The sequence below is a fragment of the Pelophylax lessonae genome, assembly GCF_965119305.1.
Source record: "Pelophylax lessonae genome assembly, chromosome: 4".
Taxonomy (NCBI): domain Eukaryota; kingdom Metazoa; phylum Chordata; class Amphibia; order Anura; family Ranidae; genus Pelophylax; species Pelophylax lessonae.
The window spans coordinates 374,173,059-374,186,448 of record NC_138771.1 but is presented as its reverse complement, the minus strand read 5'-3'; the positions used below and the strand labels follow the sequence as shown (position 1 = coordinate 374,186,448).

General features: G+C 38.2%; 1 protein-coding gene across 1 annotated transcript in view; it reads right to left on the bottom strand.

Annotated features, from left to right (window-relative positions):
• Positions 1-13,390, bottom strand: part of LOC309552099 (teneurin-2-like) — a 1,659,581-nt gene that overhangs the window by 172,200 nt on the left and 1,473,991 nt on the right. The gene's annotated exons all lie outside the window — the stretch shown is intronic.

Below are 13,390 nucleotides of genomic sequence, written 5' to 3'. Positions count from 1 at the left end.
ATGGAATAACTACAAATTTCTAAATTGTACTTCTTCCTAAAGAAATGATGTGTCTTAAAGAAAATGTATTCAGTGCAAAGCAACAGGTTTGCATTATTCTCAGTAGGTTTTCATTATTCTCCCATCCCATCTGCTCCATTCAGTGCCAGTGTAAAAAGGAAATGCACATAATTTTTGGATATAGAAGATCATGTGACTGAATCCATGTGACAGCGCTGAGCCAATCAAGGATCTCATATGGGGAAGCCTTAACCTTGTGTAAACTATGACTCCTAAGACTTGTAGCTTAAAGAAGACTATGACCTACAGTATTCTTCTTAGCTGAACAGAGCAACAGAAGAGTAAAAGGAAGGTAAGTGTATGCTGCTATGGAGGAAATAATTACCTTCTACATGTTTCTTTGTCCTGTGTGGGTAAAGCACTGGTTTATTAAAAAAAAAAAAAGCACAGGTTCACTTTACCTTTCACTGCCAAAAAATAGAAAAAATGAATTTTACTTATTGCATAAAACAGCACTCCTACGTCCTATCATATACAATGTCCAGATTAATACTACAATGTAAAAGATGGCCGATCTGGAAATGACCATACAAAGAGCAGTGTTGAGATCTCAGAGATAACATTTAAGAAGTTAAAACTGTGTACTTTGCAGTGCAGTTGCACTAATTTTCCCCAGAGCTTAGTGAATGTGGTAAAGCTCTGCCGATTTCCATCATTCAATTATGCGCAAGCTTATGAAATCCTAAAACAGTTTTTCCCATTGACACAGGCCCTAAGCTCATTAACCCAAGCCCTAAATATTGTTACATAGTTACATAGTTAGTCTGGCTGAAAAAGGCCATCTAGTTCAGCCAATAGAAGGGAAACAAAAAAATAGTAGGGAAAATAAATAATATAATAATAAAATACTTCCAATACAGCCTCCCTTTTTTGCAGCACATTTTTTTAAGTTTACCAAGTTCATTATTTTTTACCAAAATACACTTTTTTTCACAACTGTACAAAACTTCTGTTTCAAAGATCATGTTACTGTTCTTCCCTGTACACCAACTACTTGTTAAATTTGTAATACAGGTGATGGTCCTGGACAATGGTTGACACACAGTCTCCCAAGGATGAAGTATGCAAAAATGGCACAAAAATTTCAGCATGTTCCTTTTTTTTTTTTTTTTTTTTAAATGCCGTAGACACATTTCTTTCTGCCAGTTTTCATATTTTAAGTTAACCAGGAACTGTTTTGTACTTTGATAAATGTTCTTCTGTAAGTTAGCTTCCAGCAGCTGCATACTACCAGCCACACTGACAATACCAAACTCTCATATCTATGTCCTGCTGTGTTCCTTTAATTCTAGGGAAGATCAGAAGTTCTCATCAGCAAATCCCTTATTACCAAATTAGGGAAATTAAAAGAGAGGCACAATCATTGTCATGAAAATTGTATATCATGCTCTTGGAGCCCATAATTAAAATTAGGATATTCTTGCCACTGGCAGAGCAATCATTTAAACATTCTGACTATGTAATTGTTTGTTTTTTTGTCTTTGTCAGGATAAGGAATCTATTTAAAGAAAGGTCGAACTTGATTTTTTGCCATTTTTTACAAGGGAACTTATTGATTGATTTTTATAGTTTCACTCATTTTTAAAGCTGCTCTGAGCAACTCGTTTACTTTTACCGCATTTCAACAAAAGTAAAAATAATTTAAAGAAATATATTCTATAACTAAATTTTGGCAATAAATAAAATTGTTGTGTTGGAAATTTTATAGAAAATATATGTCATGTGCTGCAAGAATTAGCTGTGTTTTTTGAGTTTTCACATTGAGTGGCCCAATTTTCTCTTCCTGTGTTGCTGCTTAGTCCTCACTGCAGAATGCCATCCTCAATATAAGAGCTGGGCAATGTGTAAAGGTTGTGCTGGAAAATTAGGCAATAACCACGTAACAGGTTTTACTCTTCCCAAAAAATGAACTACACATTTCATATAGAATGAATAGGAAAAAAAGCAAGCAATGAACACAACAGATGTGAGAACATGCATAGATATTAGCAAGGCTCTAGTAAAGTTATTTCTTGCAAGAGAAATTCCATTCTAAACCTCTTGTAGGCTATCATTTTTCAGTGGATGGAAACAAAAAAAAACCATAACATGCATTAAAGCAACTCTGTTGCCTACTAAAAAGTAAAAGACAAGTCCTTGCAAAAGACATCACATTTCTCAATGTCTCTTTTTTAAATCTTGCTCTCGTAAAGAGCTATGTCCTATAATAGGCCAGACAGAGAGAATGTACAATTGAAGTTTATAGTCTATGGTCAGCTGAAGAGTGTGTTTGGTGCAGAAGAACCTCATGTGGCATAGTTCAGATATATATTAATAGGCTTTTTTTTACTTTGATTTGTGTAATTGTGAACGTGTAATTCTTTGAATTTTTTTGTAGGAGACCACAGTTGCCCTAAAGTGGCATAATGATTTTTGTTTTCTTTGCTAATGTTGTTTTTGCTTTTGCTAATCTGTTGCCTTTTCACAATATTTTTTTCCACAACACACAAGTTCTCTACTGGTACATCAATCTTTTGAACTGAAGAAAGTCCAGGTAAAATTTAACTGTAAAATTGGGTGCTGTTGTGGATTGAACAACTGTATTTTGTTAATCTTTACTGATAGTCCCTCAAGTGTTTTTCATCATGTTGTAAAAAAATCAGAAGGGCTGAATTATTTTGTCTCATATTTTTGGCCAGTTGTATATTTTCTATTTGTTTAAATGTGCATTCTCAGTTTGTTTGATCTATGGGTAATTATGCATTTCATGAAATTAGGCGATCTGAACTTATAATGGAGTTTGTGTGTTTTCCCTGTGTTTACATGCGTGTTCTGGCATCTTGACAAATATGCTCTAGCATGTGTGTGCTTGTATAAGTGTAACAAGGACATTAGCAAGACCCTTCAGGGGAAGGCTGTTTCCTTTACATGTGACAGATTGGCTTAACAGTAAATCTGTGCCTAGCTAAAAGTGTAGGCTGTCATTCCTGACTTCTTCTAATAATGCTGTTCTTCTAACTGTTATAATGACTTGTAGTAATGACTGCCATATGTTAAATATTTCTAACCTCACTACTCTACAGTATATGCTATATTGCACATCCCGCATTCATGGGCAAAGTACTTTGTAATCTCTGTTGTATATTACATAGTCCTGACAGAAGAACTTTGTAGGCCTCGTGCACACTGGGCACCGTAAATGACACTTTTAAGGGTGTTTTACTTTTTTGTTTTCTGCCTCTAAACATTCCTCTATGTTAGCATATGTGTCCTTGCACACATTTGCAGGTGTTTAGAGTGTGAATGAGCGTTTAAAGGCAGGAAAATCCTAGTGCCTTTTCCACCAAAAAATTCCAGACATGTCTAAAAACCTAAAAAATGTGCTTAAATACGCTTAAGTGCTAGGTACGTTTAGCGCTTGAGAGTTTATTCATTCCAATGGACAGAATAAATTAATACTCTGGCCTATGGAATGAATTAATAAATGCCCAGATGCTTGACATGTTTTAATGCTGGTATTTCCTCCCCTGGAGCAAAGGAGTCCAAAGGAGGAAAAAAAACCTTAATTTGTGCATGGGGCCCTAAGCTATGCTGTAGATTACACATCCCTGACTACTGTACTCTGTGAACTGTACATTAAAAATTTATATAAACAGTCTCTGACAGTCTTCTGATATAATATGTAAGTAGTGATGGGCCGAACACCCCCTTGTTTGGTTTGCATCAGAACATCTCGAACAGGGAAAAATTTCTAGCGAACATGCAAACTCTATTAAAGTCTATAGGACATGAAAATGAAAAATCAAGTCCTCATTCTAAAGGCTTATATGCAAGTTATTGCCATAAAAAGTGTATGGGGACCCGGGTACTGCCCTGGGGGACATGTATCAATGCAAAAAATATTTCTTAAAACAATCCTTTTTACAGGAACAGTGATTTTAATAATGCTTAAAGTGAAACAATAAAAATGAAAAATTCCCTTAAATATCGTGCCGGGGGGGGGTCTTAATGTTCCTGCAAAGGGGCGCATTTGTACAATGTATGGATTTTGCTGCAGCAATACTGACATTTCTATAGGAAAAAAGTGTCATTTAAACTTGCTCGCAGCTGTAATGTATTGTGGGCTCCTGGCAATACAGATAAAAAATTATGAAAAAATGGCATAGCCCCCCCCCCCCCCCCCCAGTCCATAGCAGACCCTTCAGGTCTGTTATGGATTTTAAGGGGAACTCCACGCCAAAATTGAAAAAAAAAATGTCTTGGGGCCCCCGCAAAATCCATACCAGACCATGATCCGAGCATGCAGCCGGGCAGGCAAGGATAGGGGGGACAAGCAAGTGCCCCCCCTGGACCATACCAGGCCACTTGCCCTCAACATAGGGAGAATGTGCCCCCCAAAGCACCTTATCCCCATGTTGATGTGGACAAGAGTCTCTTCCTGACAACCCCGGGCTGTGGTTGTGGGGATTTGTGGGTGGGAGGCTTACCGGAATTTGGAAGCCTCCTTTAATAAGGGGACCCCCAGATCCATTGTCAATCACAGCGCCCGCTGAGCTGAAAAATAGAAAAAAATTTCAAAAATGCTTTGCCTCTTCTGACGCTACCCACTTCAGCTTTGACAAGTGTTTTATAGGCAAGGAGTGGGGCCACCCGGGTACGTCACCCAGTGGCACCGCCCCCTTCTGAAATCATGTGACATCAAAAGGGGCGATGCCACCATGTGACTTAACTGGGTGGCCCTGCCCCTTGCCAATAAAACAGCTGTCAAAGCTGAAGAATTGCACACGGCAGGATGCCTCTCCAAACTATGGACCTCCAGTTGTTCAGGTACTACAATTCCCATCATGCCTAATCATGTCTGTGAATGTCAGAGTTTTACAATGCCTCATGGGACGTTTAGTTCCACAACAGCTGGAGGGCCGCAGTTTGAAGATCCCTGTTCTATAGCATTCCTCTGCAATATGCAGACATTCTAGAGAGCGCCTTATTACCACACCAACTAAAGGTAAGCCACACACACAAATTTTACCACAGCCTGCTTCACCTAAATTAGGGTCCTTGCTCTCACTTTTTATGGTGGGCCCCAGGTACCCTAGTGTGACAATGGTTGTGCTCTATTAATGCTGTTTGCACTCGGGGTACCGCTTGGGAGATCGCTGGATCCTGTAAGAGAGGGTACTCACCTTGTCCCCAGGATCCAGCGATGTATCCCGGAAGTGTGCTGCAGCCGAATCTTCCTCCCGATGCTCTGTGCCCTGGCTTCTGTCTCCTGCAACGTGACACTCGCAGGGGGGTGGAACCGGCAGCAAATTCAAATAGTAAAACACACCAAACACACTGATACATTACAAAATAAAATAAATTCACATTAGTTTGCCCCCCAATATGTATACATGTATATATACAGTATATATGTATATATATATATATATATATATATATATATATATATATATATATACATACATACTTTAACTTATTTATAGTTATTTATTAGATCATAATTTATGATATTGTGTTTCAAACTTTATCATACCTGAGATGTTATAAAGAAGAACGAACAGTAAAAAAAAAAAACATATGTAAATAGTTGGTTTGGGCTGCTCGTTCTTAAGAATTACATGCAAAATAATGGTACCACTTTCAGCACCTAAAATCGGAAAGAATCATACCGCCAGGGAGGTTAAAGCAGATTTTAATTTCTATCAGTGTCTGGTTAAAGCTTGTAGGAGGAGTTTTCATTCTGCTCTGACTGTCCTATCAGGCTGTGGGACCCATGACTCTCTGTCTGGACAGTGCTCTCTAGCAATACACACCGAACTGAGCATGTGCAGCTTGTCCCCAGCATCTGTTCTATCAGCAGATAGGCATACTTTACTACATATACTGTACAGACTAATTTTTACTGTTGTGGGTTTAGTAACACTTTAAGGGTAAGAAACAAATACTGATAGATGAAATTAAAATAATATTTCTATAAACATCTTTTAGCCTAGTTGTTAGATTCCCTCTATACATTTTCCCTCTATCTCTCTCCTAAACTATTTTCCTCTATACTGTAGATCACACATCTTAATGACTGAACACAACTTTGCAAGGTGTGATCACCTTCCATTTGAACATATATGTGTCCCATTACACTTTTTATGTCTGTTAGTACTTGTGAACCTATTATTCCCACATGACTTCATAAACTGTGGCATGATAATGGGCTTCTGCACACAGGCTCTTTTTTGAAGACATTGAACTTTAAATTGGCACACCAATATCCCAGTGGCCTGTCAGTCATGGGAATCACATCATTGTGCCAGTGAAGCCCCCTTGGATATAGTCTGACATTGCAATCTTCACTAAATTACCCTGTCACTGCCAATCTTACAGTTATCTTGCAAACAATCAAGCAGGCAATCAAACTACTCAGAAATTGCCAGTTCAGGACTTGGAAGGCTAGTACGTCTCCATTCAATACCGGCAAAAAAGAATATCATTCTTCTAACATTGAATGAGAGATTCATATATTTTTCATTTTCACCATTACAGAGGGCAGCATGCTTTGACATCTGAATGTACCCTTCAAAATCACCATGAATGTCTTACTCCTCATGTCATAAAGAGTACCAGCTATATTATTCTGTAAGAGATGCCTGTTCATTGACAATGAGCAAGTAGCTTTGTATATTGCACATGTATTAAAAATACATTTTAAAGTACTCTCTTGACAAAAGTGATGTTCCCAATGTCCTAGATGCACTTCAAGTAGAAATGTTTATCTCATACACCTAAATCTTTGGGCCATACAAACATTAAACAAATGCACAGGAAAACGTTCATAAAAAACAAAGTACCTTAAAATACAGCAGCTCACATAATAAATATAAAATAATGTTTTGCCCTACACTGTCTGTTTATGCAGTATGATAATTAGGGCCAGCACTACTGCTGGGAAAACTAGACAGCCATCTTTAACTGGTTCAGGTTTGCTGCTGGGTGCCTCAGGTCTAGCAACATCCAAGCCCCTAGTAGGCACTATCTGGTGAAGTGACCTCCAGCCCAACAGCACCTTCATAGCTCTGGTGTCAACATCACTCAGAAGAGCCAGAGCTGGTGATGAGGGACTCAAAGCTTCCCTGCTCTCAACTTATTAGCACTGGCACAAATGATTTATTAAACTCCTACTGACCACAAACATAGAGGAAAATGTCATAATTTCAAGGTTAAAATCAAGTTTTACATGGATCCAATGCAATCTAAAATATAAAGAACTTTCATAATTTGTGGCAGATATTCTTACATATGTACCAGCATAAAGCATAGATTTCAACTATACACAGAGAGGGCAGTTTCACCTACATAGCAATATAAATAACGAATAATAATGGACAGACAAATAGTACATAACTGGCTCACATGAAACATTGTACCTATTTGTATTGTCTTTTTTTTTTTGCTGATATATACATTAGCTAGCACTGCTGCTTAATAATACACAGTTACTATACCCAAGCCTTACACTCACCTTCTCAGCTTACAAAATTGCTTGGGCCTAGTGATTAGCTGCAAGGTCCCATTGCTATCACAAGGAAGCAGTTCATGTGTTCCTCCTTACCTGAAGTCATATTGTCGCTGGTTGTGACAGAAAGATATGGGTCCTTTGCAGAGACTTCACTTCATGTCATTTTGTCTTGCATTAACCCCCCCCCCCCACCCGCGCCATTGACTGAGAGCGCTGATCAACAGATCTTTTATGGTCATGCCACATCAACAGAAGCTGCCCGAATGGCGGGCTGTTATCGGACTGGCTAATTGTCGGCCAGTTTCTATTGAACTGGCCAATGCCACCTGACATTTAGCCCGTGTGTACTAGCTTAAGGTGACTGTAAACGATCACCTTGTAAAATAACACATTTCGTTTTAAAATAGAAATGAGAAGCAAACCATTTTTGGATAGATATAAAAAAAAATTCTAAATACCCGTTTTCATTTTTTTTATAAGTGATCCCATTCCTTCTATTCTCAGCTGCATAAGAGCTGTGGGAGGAGAAGAAGCAGCATACCATACGTAGCAGCATATGTCCCAGTGAATGGCTGTGCAGCGGGGGATTGTCAGGACAAGTCTGATCATTGAAGAAGAGTACACTGAGTTCCCAGCATAGCTAGAGCTGAACTGACCATGATGTGCTCTCCTGCTTAGTGTGGTCCAATTCTAATAGGAAAGCAAGGGGACTAGCAGGAGCACCGGGGATTTCACACAAAGGAAGCAATACAAAGAGAATAGGATACTTTTTCATACAAGTAGATGGTACAGAAGGCACTTATCAGGAATATGAAATGTTAGGGTAACAAAGGCTTTAGGATTATATTTATAGTGTTTGATTTTACATCCACCAACATTCATTTCAAATTAATCTTTTTGAATCATGTTATAAACTACAGTGATTGATTCACCATCAGTGAGTGAATGCTTAGTGAAAGTCACCTTCACTGCTTTATAAATATGACCCTAAAAGGTGGATTTACCAACACTGGAGAGTGCAAAATCTTGTGCAGCTGTGCATGGTAGCCAATCAGCTTCTAACTTCAACTTGTTCGAATAAAAAAAACATGGAAGCTGTCACTCTATAATATCAAATGCCTGCACAAGGACCTTCATGGCTAGATTGCCAGTTATTGGTGTACCAATTTTTGTTAACCAAATCATTAAAATCACTTATACTGTAAGCTTTCCCATATTAATATTATTTTAAAAGTTTTTTGTAAGATTTTTTTTATATGCACCTTTCTTTAAAATAATACCTTGGGATCCTGCCATGAAGATCCTTGTCTGGGCACTGCCTATTATATTGTGTAAGTTTAGAAGTTGCCTATTTTAATTCACATTATGCCATAAGGAAAGCCACCCTGTTGCTGAGAAACACCACGCAACCATCATAGAAAATCATCAGAAGCACTAAGGATGTACAAAAAAGGCAAAAATATGATTAGGTTTAAAAATAATGGCGATTGTTCATGATACAAAGCTCTTTTGGAATATAGATGTAGTTTATTTAAGCTTTCAAAATATTTTAAATAACTTTGGAATTACATTACCATGTTGAAGCTCATACGAAATTGTTTAGTGATTGTGTAACAGGATGCATAATTGTCAGAATAATCATACAGGGAGCAACTGTAACATGCAGTTGAGTAACCAGGTGCAAACTAGAATCAAAAATGCAAAACAGGGTCAGAATAGCAAATAGCATGCATATACTGCAGCATAATACAAAATTATGAAAAGTGTAAAAAGCAATGTCTCTGTAGCATAGCATAGTCTCTTTAAGACTATAGCAACAAAGAGTCAAACTAAGAAACACGGGTTTATTTGTATTGTTCACTCTATTCTGTGAAAAGGTTTCCACCATTCCTGTTTACATAGTTTTGTGCTTCTTACCCTCTATGGGATTTTGCTGGCAATCAAACCAACGAGACATAAATTCATAAAAAACGTCCTTTTATTACAAAATTGTTAAAATTGCTTCTTGTCTTTCGTTTTCTGTTTTGGTTTTATTTGCTCACAATGGGATCTGCTCTTTGAGAGATCTTTTTCATTCAAGGTTTACATATGATAGCCCCATTTAAACTGGGGGATTTGTGATCCTTGCATGGGATCATTCCCCCATTTTGCAAGTGTAGAATGAAACAAGCTGATATATTGAGAAGAGGTGGTGCATCTTGTTATGTTTGTAAGTATGATTTGGTGAAATGGTTTAATTTTGATGTGGTGACACATGTCTTATATTGTTGAAAGTTTTCTTTGACATTTCAGAGTAGCATCTTACTGTCTCTGACAAATAGATTAATTGAATGAATCTTGAAACGCTTTGGATATATGATGCCATAAAGCGAGCAATCTGCAGAATATCAAAACTTCATAACATATGCAGTAATAGAGACGTACCATTATAATCTGTATATGCTCACTATATGTCCTTTAAGCCAAATATGGCTAAGTGTGGTTTTAAGAAAGAATGTATTTTAACAATTTTGTAATATAGTGAGGTATATTTTATGAATTCATGTCTCGTTGGTTTGGTTGCCCGCAAAATCCCATAGCGGGTAAAAAGCACAAAGCTGAGAATCAATACTTCAGTAAAACAGTTTAGAGCACAGAAATTTGTGACTATCCTCATAGATAGTGTTTGTCTCAGTGAAGTGCAATGTAGTAGCTTTGGTAACAGGTGAACATCTAAAGAGATCCCAGAGCTTGCAAGGACATAAGGCCACCCCTAGTGCTGTATCTTGGCCTAGGCCAACAAGGCCCAGGCCTAGGGCGGCACTTTGCAGGGGGGCAGCAAAAAAGCTACACCATGCATGAAAAAAAAACAGCCTTCTCCCGACTCCTGCACGAAAAGGGTTCCCACTGGCTTGCGCTACACTTTTAGTATAATGCCAGTCTTATGGGGCAAATTGGGTCTGAGAGCAGGGTCTAGGAGTCAAATCAGTCTGGCAGCCCAATAAAGCAGTCACACTGCTACCTGCCGATAGGATGAACTTATAGGAACTGATGAGGCAGCACTGATAGACTATGGTTGTGGTCTGTGGTTTACAGATGACAGGGCGGGTCATAAACAGGAAAGGGTGTGGCCTTTACAAGAAGGGGTGGGTCATATTTAAATTAGGGGGTGCACAAGTTTAGGCAGGACTAGGGCAGCACAAAAGCTAAATACACCACTGGCCACCCCACTGGAATGAGAATACTGGTAGCAAATTGGAAGGGCTCCTCACAGTAGCTGGGTCTTCTGCAGAAAGTGTACATTATTGAGCTGGGGTCAAGCTTTACTGACAGCTGATGGCAGGGCAGCTGATCTGATTTTTCTTTAAGAGGCACCAAAAGGGTTAATTAATTTCAATGAAGCGTTCTAAACAGTATTTTCTATGTTTTTCTTGTTATTTTAAGATCGCTGCTCTATAATTTTAGCAAGCCACATGTTACTTGAAAAGTATTCTTATGAAGTGCTGTTCAGCTTAATAAATATGAAATAATTCATGATATGTGCTGGTCAATGAAAAACAGCATCAGAAATCTTATGATAATTATAGCTTTACTGAATTTCACTAAGATTTTGGTTGGTTATACAATTAAACCAAAATACGAAATCAAGAGAAATTCAGCAAGGGGTAATTTAAAAATGTGCATAACAATCATCTTATTTCCATACGCATGAAGGAAATAAATAGATTTGACTGAGATAAGGCTTGTACTCGGAAAATGTGAATAAATTACTTAGCGAGTAGATTTATACTACACTACGAACATCTGTTCTCTGAGCCAAGATTATCAATGTACCTTTATTAAAATAATGATCAACAAATAAATAGCTCAGGTTGATATCAGCAAATAAATGTGTCAGTTACAGCGTAGAACATCTGTAAAAAAAACTAACATTAACAATATGAAGACTTTAGATGACAAACCTCGGCAATTTAAAACTTGAATAGGATGTAAACCTGCCTAGGCAGCATTTACTTTCATTTAAAATGTTTTGAACAGAGTAGGGAAGGATTCTGTCAAGTTTTTATTGCTATCTCTGTTCCTGCTGGGGAGATTTACCCTCTCTTATTTATCCTTGTTATCGAAAGAAAGTGATGGCAAATCCAAAACTTTAGAGCTCTCAGGGAAACAGAAGGTGAGTGTAAATCTTCCAATGGGACATTGTTTTTTTTTTTTTTTTTTTGGGGACATTGTTTCTTCTTTTAACAACTCTCTAAAAGGGGAATTCTACTCACTTCTTGTTGCATCTCCAAAACAGGAAGTGAATGGTAATCTCTTGAATAGGACACAGCCAAAAAAGAAAAACTGACAGTGGTTTTAATAAGTAACCCTAAAAAAGCTAGCAAAAAACACATATCCAAGTGATCTTTACATAAGTGGCTTATGTAGATCTACAATTTTATCGTAAAGTTTTAGCATAAACTTACACTTTAACTCTACCCTAGTCTTCCTGTAGGTCTTTTAATGTGGCCAATAGACTCATTTAAGACAACATTTGGCTTCTATTTAGAATAATGAAACAAATCCCATGCTTAGATGTGAACCAAAAAGAAGAAAGTTCATTTTGTAAAGAGTAATATGATACTACATGGGCTTGACTTTGCAGATGAATGTTAGTAGAAAATTGAGCTTTAAAGACTAACTGTCCACTTGTCCATATAGGTAAAAGGGAGAGTGTCTTTGCAAAGGACCCTCCTGACCCCCACATTGTAATTCTAACAGAACTCTCTTGCAACTCCTTGGTCCTCCTCAGCTAAATCTGAAACTGGTTGTGTGGATGACGCATGGAGCGGTGATATTCTTGATCATGTGACAGGTCTCTGGCCTAGTAATTTGCTGCTAGGCCCAGTCACCTGCATAGTAAAGGTCTTTTTAAATGTATTTTTAAATGTAAGTATTACTAAAATCTACATTTCTTTTATGTTACCTTCCTTTAATCCCTGTATGGCAGGGGGAATGGGAGGGGAGACAGCAGTGCATGGTGATGTCAGTCTAATTGTGACCATGCTTACATAAGAAGAGAGCACAGAGGGAACTTATCAGTGTGCTGCTGCTCCTTTGTTGTCGAATAACCAGGCCAGGAATATGTCCTGGACCAAATCTACTGCCTAATTGAAGGAGATCTGGGACCTGAGTCTATTTTCCCACAGGGGTGTCTAAGTCACAAAGTTGATTCTGCATAGTTTCTAATCTTCGCAAAACAAAAGCTTTTCACATAGTGTCTACAGGCGGTCCCTGGGTTACAAACAAGATAGGGACTGTAGGTTTGTTCTTAAGTTGAATTTGTTTGTAAGTCGGAACAGAGGTATTTTTTTTTAAGTGAAGCTCCAGCCAAAAGAATAATTTCTATTTTTTTTGGATAGCATAGGGAAGGGTTAACACCCCTGTACCATTTGTTTTGCTGTCTGTACCCCTGTTCAGAAGATTTCACCTCACTTTCTATCCCTATGACAACTATATTTCGAAAATTTTGGGTTGTTGTGGAAACAAGGATTGGTGATAAAGCTTCAGTGGAGACACCTTTTTCCCATGAGAACTCTTACAAGGGTGAATTTCTAAGGGCTCTTTCACACATGGAGTCCGTCGAACTGACTCAGTTTTTCTCAGCGGGGGATCGATCCGCCGATCCCCCGCTGAGCAGGAGGATGACAGCTGTGTCTCTGCGCTGTGTGTGGAGACACAGCTGTCAGGTCCCCATGCATTTCTATGAGGCAATTGGATGGGAACGGACCATCTGTCCGTTCTCATCCGATCCCATCCGCTGGACGGATGGAAAATAGGGTTTCCATCCATCCAGATTTGATGGATCGGATGTCAGCA